We start from the raw sequence: 9,749 nt of genomic DNA on the forward strand, positions 1-9,749 counted from the left end.
GCGAGAATCTCTCTGGGAACATCAGGTGACCACTTGCGCAATGTAGCCGCTTACGGGTATTCTTCAACATAAATGCGTAAAACGATGTCACAATGCTGTAGACACCTTGGGGAATATGGAGAAAAAGTAATCTGGTTGAGCCCATTCACTGCTCAATAGGGACGCATTGGAACGCAGAGGTTTCAAAAGATGAGTCACTTCCGGATTGGATTTTTCTCAGGCTTTCGCCTGCAATATCAGTTCTGTTATACTCACAGACAATATTTTTACAGTTTTGGAAACTTTAGAGTGTTTTCTATCCTAAGGTGTCAATTATATGCATATTCTAGCATCTTGTCCTGACAAAATATCCAGTTTTTTTTCTCCAAAAATGAAAATACTGCCCCCTAGTCACAAAAGGTTTTAAGGTAAGTAGTCAAACTCATCAAGAGAGAATGACCTCCTTATTCAGTCTCCAGGCAAACATACGCTTTTGAAAACCTCAAACTCCCATTTCAGAGCGTTGACAAACATAACCTACTCTTACTGCTCGGAAAATAAATCACACTTTCAAGACAAATACATGTCCACTGGGACTTAGTGAGGGCTGCAGTCATAATGGACCTTCTCTCTCTCTTAAACCTCTCCCTCTGCCTCCCTCCCTCCCTCCCTCTCCTCCCCCTCTCTCTCTCTGAGACTGTCAGTCTCTCTGAGAAACCAGTAAATGGACATTCCAGTGTGAATGAGTTCATGGGGCTGCGCCTCGTGCCTTTGGCTGCATCCTAAGTCTCTCTCAACTCGTCCCAGACTGAGACCAGCTGCAGGAAGCTGTCTTTCTCCTCATGCAATCAGGTTGCCTCTCCAGGGTTGGGTAGGTCACTTTTCAAATGTAATCCGTTACAGTTAAGAGTTTTACCGTGTCCAAAATTGTAATCAGTAATGTAACTTTTGGATTACACAAACTCTGTAACGTAATCTGATTGCTTTTTGGATTCGTTTCCCCTTAAGAGGCATTATTTTATTTGGTGTGTCACAATGTCACGCCCTGGTCAAAGTATTTTGTGTTTATCTTTATGTATTTGGTCAGGCCAGGGTGTGGCATGGGGTTTTTGTAATTGTGGTGTGTTTGTCTTGGGGTTTTGGTGGTGGTATTGGGATTGTAGCTTAGTGGGTTGTCTAGCAAGGTCTATGGCTGTTGGAGTGGTTCTCAATCAGAGGCAGGTGCTTATCGTTGTCTCTGATTGGGAACCATATTTAGGCAGCCATATTCTTTGAGTTTGTCGTGGGTGATTGTCCTTAGTGTCCTATGTGTACTCGTTGTTAGTTTGCACCAGATAGGCTGTTTCGGTTTCGTTTATTGTTTTTTGTAAGTTCGTGTTTTTTTGTTATATTAAACATGGATCGCAATCGACACGCTGCAGTTTGGTCCGACTCTCTTTCATCACCACTAGAAAACCGTTACAGAATCACCCACCACCAACGGACCAAGCAGCGTGTTAACAGGCAGGAACCACAGGAGAGGCAACAGAGGCAGCAGCAGCAGGAGCAGCAGCAGCTGCAGTGGGAGAGGCTGCACCACCTGGAGAAATGGACATGGGAGGAAGAACTGGACGGTAAAGGACCCTGGGCTCAGCCTGGAGAATATCGCCGCCCCAAGGAAGAACTGGAGGCGGCGAAAGCTGAGAGGCGCAGATATGAGGAGGCAGCACGGCGTAGCGGATGGAAGCCTGAGAATCAGCCCCAAAAATTTCTTGGGGGGCTCAGGGAGAGTGTGGCAGAGTCAGGAGTCAGACCTGAGCCAACTCTCCCTGTTTATCGTGAGGAGCCAAGGAGGAGACCAGAACCAGAGACTGTGAAGGAGTTAATGGGGAAATTGGAGGAGAGAGAAATGAGGGAGTTGCTGTGTTGGTGCTTTTGCATGGAATTCGCCCCGGAACGTGTTGGGGATTTGATGGCACCTGGGTTAGCGCTCCATACTCGTCCTGAGGTGCGTGTTAGTCGGCTGGTGAAGTTGGTGCCAGCCTCACGCACCAGGCCTCCTGTGCACATCCCTAGCCTTGCACATCCTGTGCCAACACTGCTCTCAAGATCTCCAGTACGCCTTCACGGTCTAGCCCATCCTGTGCCACCTCCACGCTCCAGTCCTCCGGTAGCAGCTCCCCGCTCCAGGCTTCCTGTGCGTGTCCTCGATCCAGTACCACCAGTTCCAGCACCATGCACCAGGCCTTCAGTGTGCCTCGCCTGTTCAGCGCAGCCAGCGCTTTTCTCCTCTCCTGCGCTGCTGGAGTCTCCCGCCTGTTTAGCGCAGCCAGAGCCTTTCTCCTCTACAGCGCTGCCGGATCCTCCCGCCTGTTCAGCGCAGCCAGAGCCTTCCTCCTCTGCAGCGCTGCCGGAGCCTCCCGCCTGTTTAGCGCAGCCAGAGCCTTTCTCCTCTCCTACGCTGCCGGAGTCTCCCGCCTGTTCAGCGCAGCCAGAGCTGCCAGCCTGCATGGAGCAGCCAGAGCTGTCAGTCCGCATAGAGCAGCCAGAGCTGTCAGTCTGCATGGAGCAGCCAGAGCTGTCAGTCTGCATGGAGCAGCCAGAGATGTCAGTCTGCATGGAGCAGCCAGAGATGTCAGTCTGCATGGAGCAGCCAGAGCTGTCAGTCTGCATGGAGCAGCCAGAGCTGCCAGTCTGCAAGGAGCAGCCAGAGCTGTCAGTCTGCATGGAGCAGCCAGAGCTGTCAGTCTGCATGGAGCAGCCAGAGCTGCCAGTCTGCATGAAGCAGCCAGTCTGCATGGAGCAGCCAGAGCTGTCAGTCTGCATGGAGCAGCCAGAGCTGCCAGTCTGCATGGAGCAGCCAGAGCTGCCAGTCTGCATGAAGCAGCCAGAGCTGTCAGTCTGCATGGAGCAGCCAGAGCTGCCAGTCTGCATGGAGCAGCCAGAGCTGTCAGTCTGCATGGAGCAGCCAGAGCTGCCAGTCTGCATGGAGCAGCCAGAGCTGTCAGTCTGCATGAAGCAGCCAGAGCTGTCAGTCTGCATGGAGCAGCCAGAGCTGTCAGTCTACAGGAAGCAGCCCGAGCTGCCAGTCTGCATGAAGCAGCCAGTCTACATAGAGCAGCCAGAGCTGCCAGTCTGCATGAAGCAGCCAGAGCTGTCAGTCTGCATGGAGCAGCCAGAGCTGTCAGTCTACATGAAGCAGCCCGAGCTGCCAGTCTGCATGAAGCAGCCAGTCTACATGGAGCAGCCAGAGCTGTCATTCTGCATGAAGCAGCCAGAGCTGTCAGTCTGCATGGAGCAGCCAGTCTGCATGGAGCAGCCAGTCTGCACGGAGCTGTCAGTCTGCACGGAGCTGTCAGTCTGCACGGAGCTGTCAGTCTGTAAGGAGCTGCCAGTCTGCAAGGAGCTGTCAGTCTGCAAGGAGCTGCCAGTCAGCACGGAGCCGCCAGAGCGGTCAGTCTGTAAGAAGCCGCCAGAGCTGTCAGCCTATATGGAGCAGCTAGTGCCGCCAGTCTGCCCAGCATCGCCAGTCTGCCCAGCGCCATCAGTCTGCCCAGCATCGCCAGTCTGCCCAGCATCGCCAGTCTGCCCAGCATCGCCAGTCTGCCCAGCATCGCCAGTCTGCCCAGCACCGCCAGTCTGCCCAGCGTTCAGTCTGCCCAGCGTAATCAGTCTGCCCAGCACCGCCAGTCTGCCCAGCGTCGCCAGTCTGCCCAGCGTCGCCAGTCTGCCCGGCGCCGCCAGTCTGCCCGGCGCCGCCAGTCTGCCCGGCGCCGCCGGTCTGCCCAGCATCGCCAGTCTGCCAGACTCTTCCAGATCTGCCAGTCAGCCAGACTCTTCCAGATCTGCCAGTCAACCAGACCCTTCCAGACCTGCCAGTCAACCAGACTCTTCCAGATCTGCCAGTCAACCAGACTCTTCCAGATCTGCCAGTCAACCAGACTCTTCCAGATCTGCCAGTCAACCAGACTCTTCCAGATCTGCCAGTCAGCCAGGATCTGCCAGTCAGCCAGGATCTGCTGAAACCACCAGCCAGCCAGGAGCTGGTAGATCTATCTACCTGCCTGAGCTTCCTCTCACTCCTGAGCTTCCTCTCACTCCTGAGCTTCCTCTCACTCCTGAGCTTCCTCTCACTCCTGAGCTTCCTCTCACTCCTGAGCTTCCTCTCACTCCTGAGCTTCCTCTCACTCCTGAGCTTCCTCTCACTCCTGAGCTTTCTCTCACTCCTGAGCTTTCTCTCACTCCTGAGCTTTCTCTCACTCCCGAGCTTCCCCTCAGTCCCGAGCTGCCTCGGTCCCGAGCTGTTCTTCAGTCCCGATCTGTTCCTCAGTCCAGTGGGGTTCTGGGTGAGGACTACTAGGCCATGGTCGGCGGCGAGGGTGGACTATCCAGGGACGAAGGGAGAGGGGACTAAGACATTAAAGGAGTGGGGTCCACGTCCCGCGCCGGAGCCGCCACCATGGACAGACGCCCACCCGGACCCTCCCTATTGTTTTGAGGTGCGTTCGGGAGTCCGCACCTTAGGGGGGGGGTTCTGTCACGCCCTGGTCAAAGTATTTTGTGTTTATCTTTATGTATTTGGTCAGGCCAGGGTGTGGCATGGGGTTTTTGTAATTGTGGTGTGTTTGTCTTGGGGTTTTGGTGGTGGTATTGGGATTGTAGCTTAGTGGGTTGTCTAGCAAGGTCTATGGCTGTCTGGAGTGGTTCTCAATCAGAGGCAGGTGCTTATCGTTGTCTCTGATTGGGAACCATATTTAGGCAGCCATATTCTTTGAGTTTGTCGTGGGTGATTGTCCTTAGTGTCCTATGTGTACTCGTTGTTAGTTTGCACCAGATAGGCTGTTTCGGTTTCGTTTATTGTTTTTTGTAAGTTCGTGTTTTTGTTATATTAAACATGGATCGCAAACACGCTGCAGTTTGGTCCGACTCTCTTTCATCACCACTAGAAAACCGTTACAAATAATGGTCTCTGATTGGTGGTCATCATTTGGTGTGTCACGGTAGAGGTCTCTGATTGGTGGTCATCATTTGGTGTGTCACGGTAGAGGTCTCTGACTTGTCGTCAGACTTGCGAAGGTGGAACAAATCTAAATTTGCACCTTTTTTTTCTCGCAAAAGTCCTTTTTGAATTTAAAAGTAATCCAAGAAGTAATCATGTAGTTTTTGAAAAGTATCTGTGATCTGATTAGAATATTTTTTACTGCAACATAACTGACTACAGTTTTTTTTTAAATCAGATTACATGTAATCAGTTACTTCCCAACCCTGCCCTCCATGTAATCCTCCCTATTCCCTTTCTTCTCCACCTTCTCCTCCTACCTATTCCCTTTCCTCTCCACCTTCTCCTCCTCCCTATTCCCTTTCTTCTCCACTTTCTCCTCCTCCCTATTCCCTTTCCTCTTCACCTTCTCCTCCTCCCTATTCCCTTTCATCTCCACCTTCTCCTCCTCCCTATTCCCATTCCTCTCCACCTTCTCCTCCTCCCTATTCCCTTTCCTTCTCCTCCTCCCTATTCCCTTTCCACTCCACCTTCTCCTCCTCCCTATTCCCTTTCCTCTCCACCTTCTCCTCCTCCCTATTCCCATTCCTCTCCACCTTCTCCTCCTCCCTATTCCCTTTCCTCTCCACCTTCTCCTCCTCCCTATTCCCTTTCCTCTCCACCTTCTTCTCCTCCCTATTCCCTTTCCTCTCCACCTTCTCCTCCTCCCTATTCCCTTTCCTCTCCACCTCCTCCTCCCTATTCCCTTTCCTCTCCACCTTCTCCAGACCATCTCCCTAGTCCTCTCTCCCCTCTCACCTCCTCCTCTCCTCTTCCTCCCATTTTCCCAACTCTCTACAACTTCTGCCCATCTTTCAGTCCTTTCCTTCTCTCCCTTCCCTCTCCACCTCTGTCTTTCCCTCTCCATCTCCTCTCTCCTCCTCCTCTTCCCTCCATCCAGACCATTTCACAAGCCTCTTTATGATGCAGCTAAAAGCAGATCATGTTCAAACACTCCTTTAAACGGCACACTCTCTCTCTTTCTCTCTCCTGGGATATCCTCCTTTAAACCCACAGTGAGATGAGAGGGGCTGTCTGGTGAAATAGTAATAGTCTGTTAATTGGTTGTTAATGGACTGGGTTTTGGTAATAGTCCCAATAGTCTCCTGTTTATTACCATTCCACAGCCCTGTGAGCCCTGGTCATAGTGTAGGGTTACACCTCTACAACTGGCTGACTGCTTTCTGCTCACAGTAAACCAAGAACAGCATCCCAAATGGCACCCTATTCACTATAAAGTGCACTACTTTCGACCAGGGCCCATTGGTGCACTTTATAGGGAATAGGGTGCTGTTTTGGACGCACCATATATTGTGTTATCCGGAGGGTAGATGTTCATCTCATTATTGTTTTATGTGCTGCTGCTCTGGTTTATAATTGTCATTTTTTGGCCCCAAGTGAAGTGCTCTAAGTGCCAACATCAATGTGAAAGACTGGTGGAGAACAGGCCATGACGCATGAAAGCTGTGATTGAAAATCAGGGTTATTCCACCAAATATTGATTTCTGAACTCTTCCTAAGTTAAAACATGAGTATTGTGTTGTTTAAAAAGGAATATGATCTTGTTTTCTTTTCGTTATTCGAGTTCTGACAACACTGTATCTTTTTTAGTATTTTGACCAGTTGTCATTTTCCGCAAATAAATGCTTTAAATGACAATATTTTTATTTGGAATTTGGGGAAAATGTTGTCAGTAGTTTATGGAATAAATCAAAAATGTTCATTTTACCCAAACAGAAACCTATAAATAGTCAAACCAGGGAAACCTATAATTTTGCAGTGGTCGATTAATTATTTCCAGAGCAGTATATAAAAGTACACTACATGACCAAAAGTATGTGGACACCTGCTCGTCGAACATCTCAATCCAAAATCATGGACATTAATATGGAGTTGGTCCCCCCTTTTCTGCTATAACAACCTCCACTCTTCTGGGAAGGCTTTCCACTAGATGTTGGAACATTGCTGCTATAACAACCTCCACTCTTCTGGGAAGGCTTTCCACTAGATGTTGGAACATTGCTGCTATAACAACCTCCACTCTTCTGGGAAGGCTTTCCACTAGATGTTGGAACATTGCTGCTATAACAGCCTCCACTCTTCTGGGAAGGCTTTCCACTAGATGTTGGAACATTGCTGCGGGGACTTGCTTCCATTCAGCCACAAGAGCATTAGTGAGGTCGGCCCTGATGTTGGGTGGTTAGACCTGGCTCGCAATCAGTGTTCCAATTCATCCCATAGGTGTTAGATGGAGTTGAGGTCATGGCGCTGTGCAGGCCAGTCAAGTTCTTCCACACCCATGTCAGCAAACCATTTCTTTATGAACCTTTCTTTGTGCATACTGAAACAGGAAAGGGCCACAGAATCGTCTGGTACCGGTACCGGTACAGAGTCAATGTGGAGGCTATATACAGGGTGTACCGATACAGAGTCAATGTGAGGGGGCTATATACAGGGTGTACCGGTACAGAGTCAATGTGGAGGCTATATACAGGGTGTACCGGTACAGAGTCAATGTGAGGAGGCTATATACAGGGGGTACCGGTACAGAGTCAATGTGGAGGCTATATACAGGGGGTACCAGTACAGAGTCAATGTGAGGAGGCTATATACAGGGGGTACCGGTACAGAGTCAATGTGGAGGCTATATACAGGGGGTACCAGTACAGAGTCAATGTGAGGGGCTATATACAGGGGGGGTACCGGTACAGAGTCAATGTGATACAGGGGTACCGGTACAGAGTCAATGTGAGGGGGAGGCTATATACAGGGGGTACCGGTACAGAGTCAATGTGGGGGGCTATATACAGGGTGTACCGGTACAGAGTCAATGTGAGGGGGCTATATACAGGGGGTACTGGTACAGAGTCAATGTGGAGGCCATATACAGGGGGTACCAGTACAGAGTCAATGTGAGGAGGCTATATACAGGGGGTACCGGTACAGAGTCAATGTGATGAGGCTATATACAGGGGGGTACTGGTACAGAGTCAATGTGGAGGCTATATACAGGGGGTACCGGTACAGAGTCAATGTGAGGAGGCTATATACAGGGGGTACCGGTACAGAGTCAATGTGATGAGGCTATATACAGGAGGTACCGGTACAGAGTCAATAGTGAGGATATATACAGGGGGTACTGGTACAGAGTCAATGTGCGGGGGCACCGATTAGTCGAGGTAATTGAAGTAATATGTACATGTATGTAGAGTTAACGTGACTATGCATAGATAATAAACAGAGAGTATCAGCAGCGTAACAGAGGGGGGGGTACGCCAATAGTCTGGGTAGCCATTTGATTAGCTGTTCAGGGTCTTATGGCCTGGGGTTAGAAGCTGTTAAGAAGCCTCTGGGACCTAGACTTTGCGGTCTGGTACCACTTGCCGTGCGGTAGAAGAGAGAACAGTCTATGACTAGGGTGGTTGGAGTATTTTTAGGGCCTTTCTCTGACACCGCCTGGTATAGAGGTCCTGGATGGCAGGAAGCTTGACCCCAGTGATGTACTGGGCCGTACGCACTATCCTCTGTAGTGCCTTGCGGTCGGAGGACGAACAATTGCCATACCAGCTAGTGATGCAACCAGTCGATGCAACCAGTCGATGGTGCAGCTGTAGAACTTTTTGTAGAACTTTTTGAGGATCTGAGGACACATGCCAAATCTTTTCAGTCTCCTGAGGGGGAATAGGCTTTGTTGTGCCCTCTTCACTACTGTCTTGGTGTGCTTGGACCATGTTAGTTTGTTGGTGATGTGGACATCAAGGAACTTGAAGCTCTCAACCTGCTCCACTACAGCCCCGTCGATGAGAATGGAGGCATGCTCAGTCCTCCTTTTCCTGTAGTCCACAATCATCTCCTTTGTCTTGATCACGTTGAGGGAGAGGTTGTTGTCCTGGCACCACATTGCCGAGGTCTCTGACCTCCTCCCTATAGGCTGTCTCATCATTGTCGGTGATCAGGCCTACCACTGTTGTGTCGGCAGCAATCTTAATGATGATGTTGGAGTTGTGTCTGGCCATGCAGTCATGGGTGAACAGGGAGTACAGGAGGGGACTGAGCACGCACCCAAAAGGGGCCCCAGTGTTGAGGAACAGCGTGGCAGATGTGTTGTTATCTACCCTTACCACCTGGGGACGGCCGTCAGGAAGTCCCGGATCCAGTTGCAGAAGGGGGTGTTTAGCTTAGTGATGAGCTTTGAGGGTACTTGTATGCTGTAAGGTTAAGATTTCCCTTCACTGGAACTAAGGGGCCTAGCCTGAGCCATGAAAAACAGCCCCAGACCATTATTCCTCCTTCACCAAACTTTACAGTTGGGGTAGGTAGTGTTCTCCTGGCATCCGCCAAACCCAGATTAGTTTGTCAGACTGCTAGATGGTGAAGCGTGATTCATCACTCCAGAGAGTCCAAAACCCATTTAATGAAGCTTCCGAACAGTTCTTCCACTAACATACACAGTGTATGTGGAAACCCTTCAAATGAGTGGATCTGGCTCTTTCAGCCACACCCGTTGCTGACAGGTGTATAAAATTAGAGCACACAGCCATGTAATCTCCATAGACAAAGGTTGACAGTAGAATGGCCTGTACTGAAAAGCTCAGTGACTTTCAACGTGGCACCATTATAGGATGCCACCTTCCAAACAAGTCAGTTTCCAACAAGTCAATTCCTGCCCTGCTAGAGCTGCCCCGGTCAACTGTCAGTGCTTTTATTGTGAAGTGGAAACGTCTAGGAGGAACAGCAGCTCAGCCGCAAAGTG

Source organism: Oncorhynchus tshawytscha, linkage group LG21, assembly GCF_018296145.1.
Source record: "Oncorhynchus tshawytscha isolate Ot180627B linkage group LG21, Otsh_v2.0, whole genome shotgun sequence".
Classification (NCBI taxonomy): domain Eukaryota; kingdom Metazoa; phylum Chordata; class Actinopteri; order Salmoniformes; family Salmonidae; genus Oncorhynchus; species Oncorhynchus tshawytscha.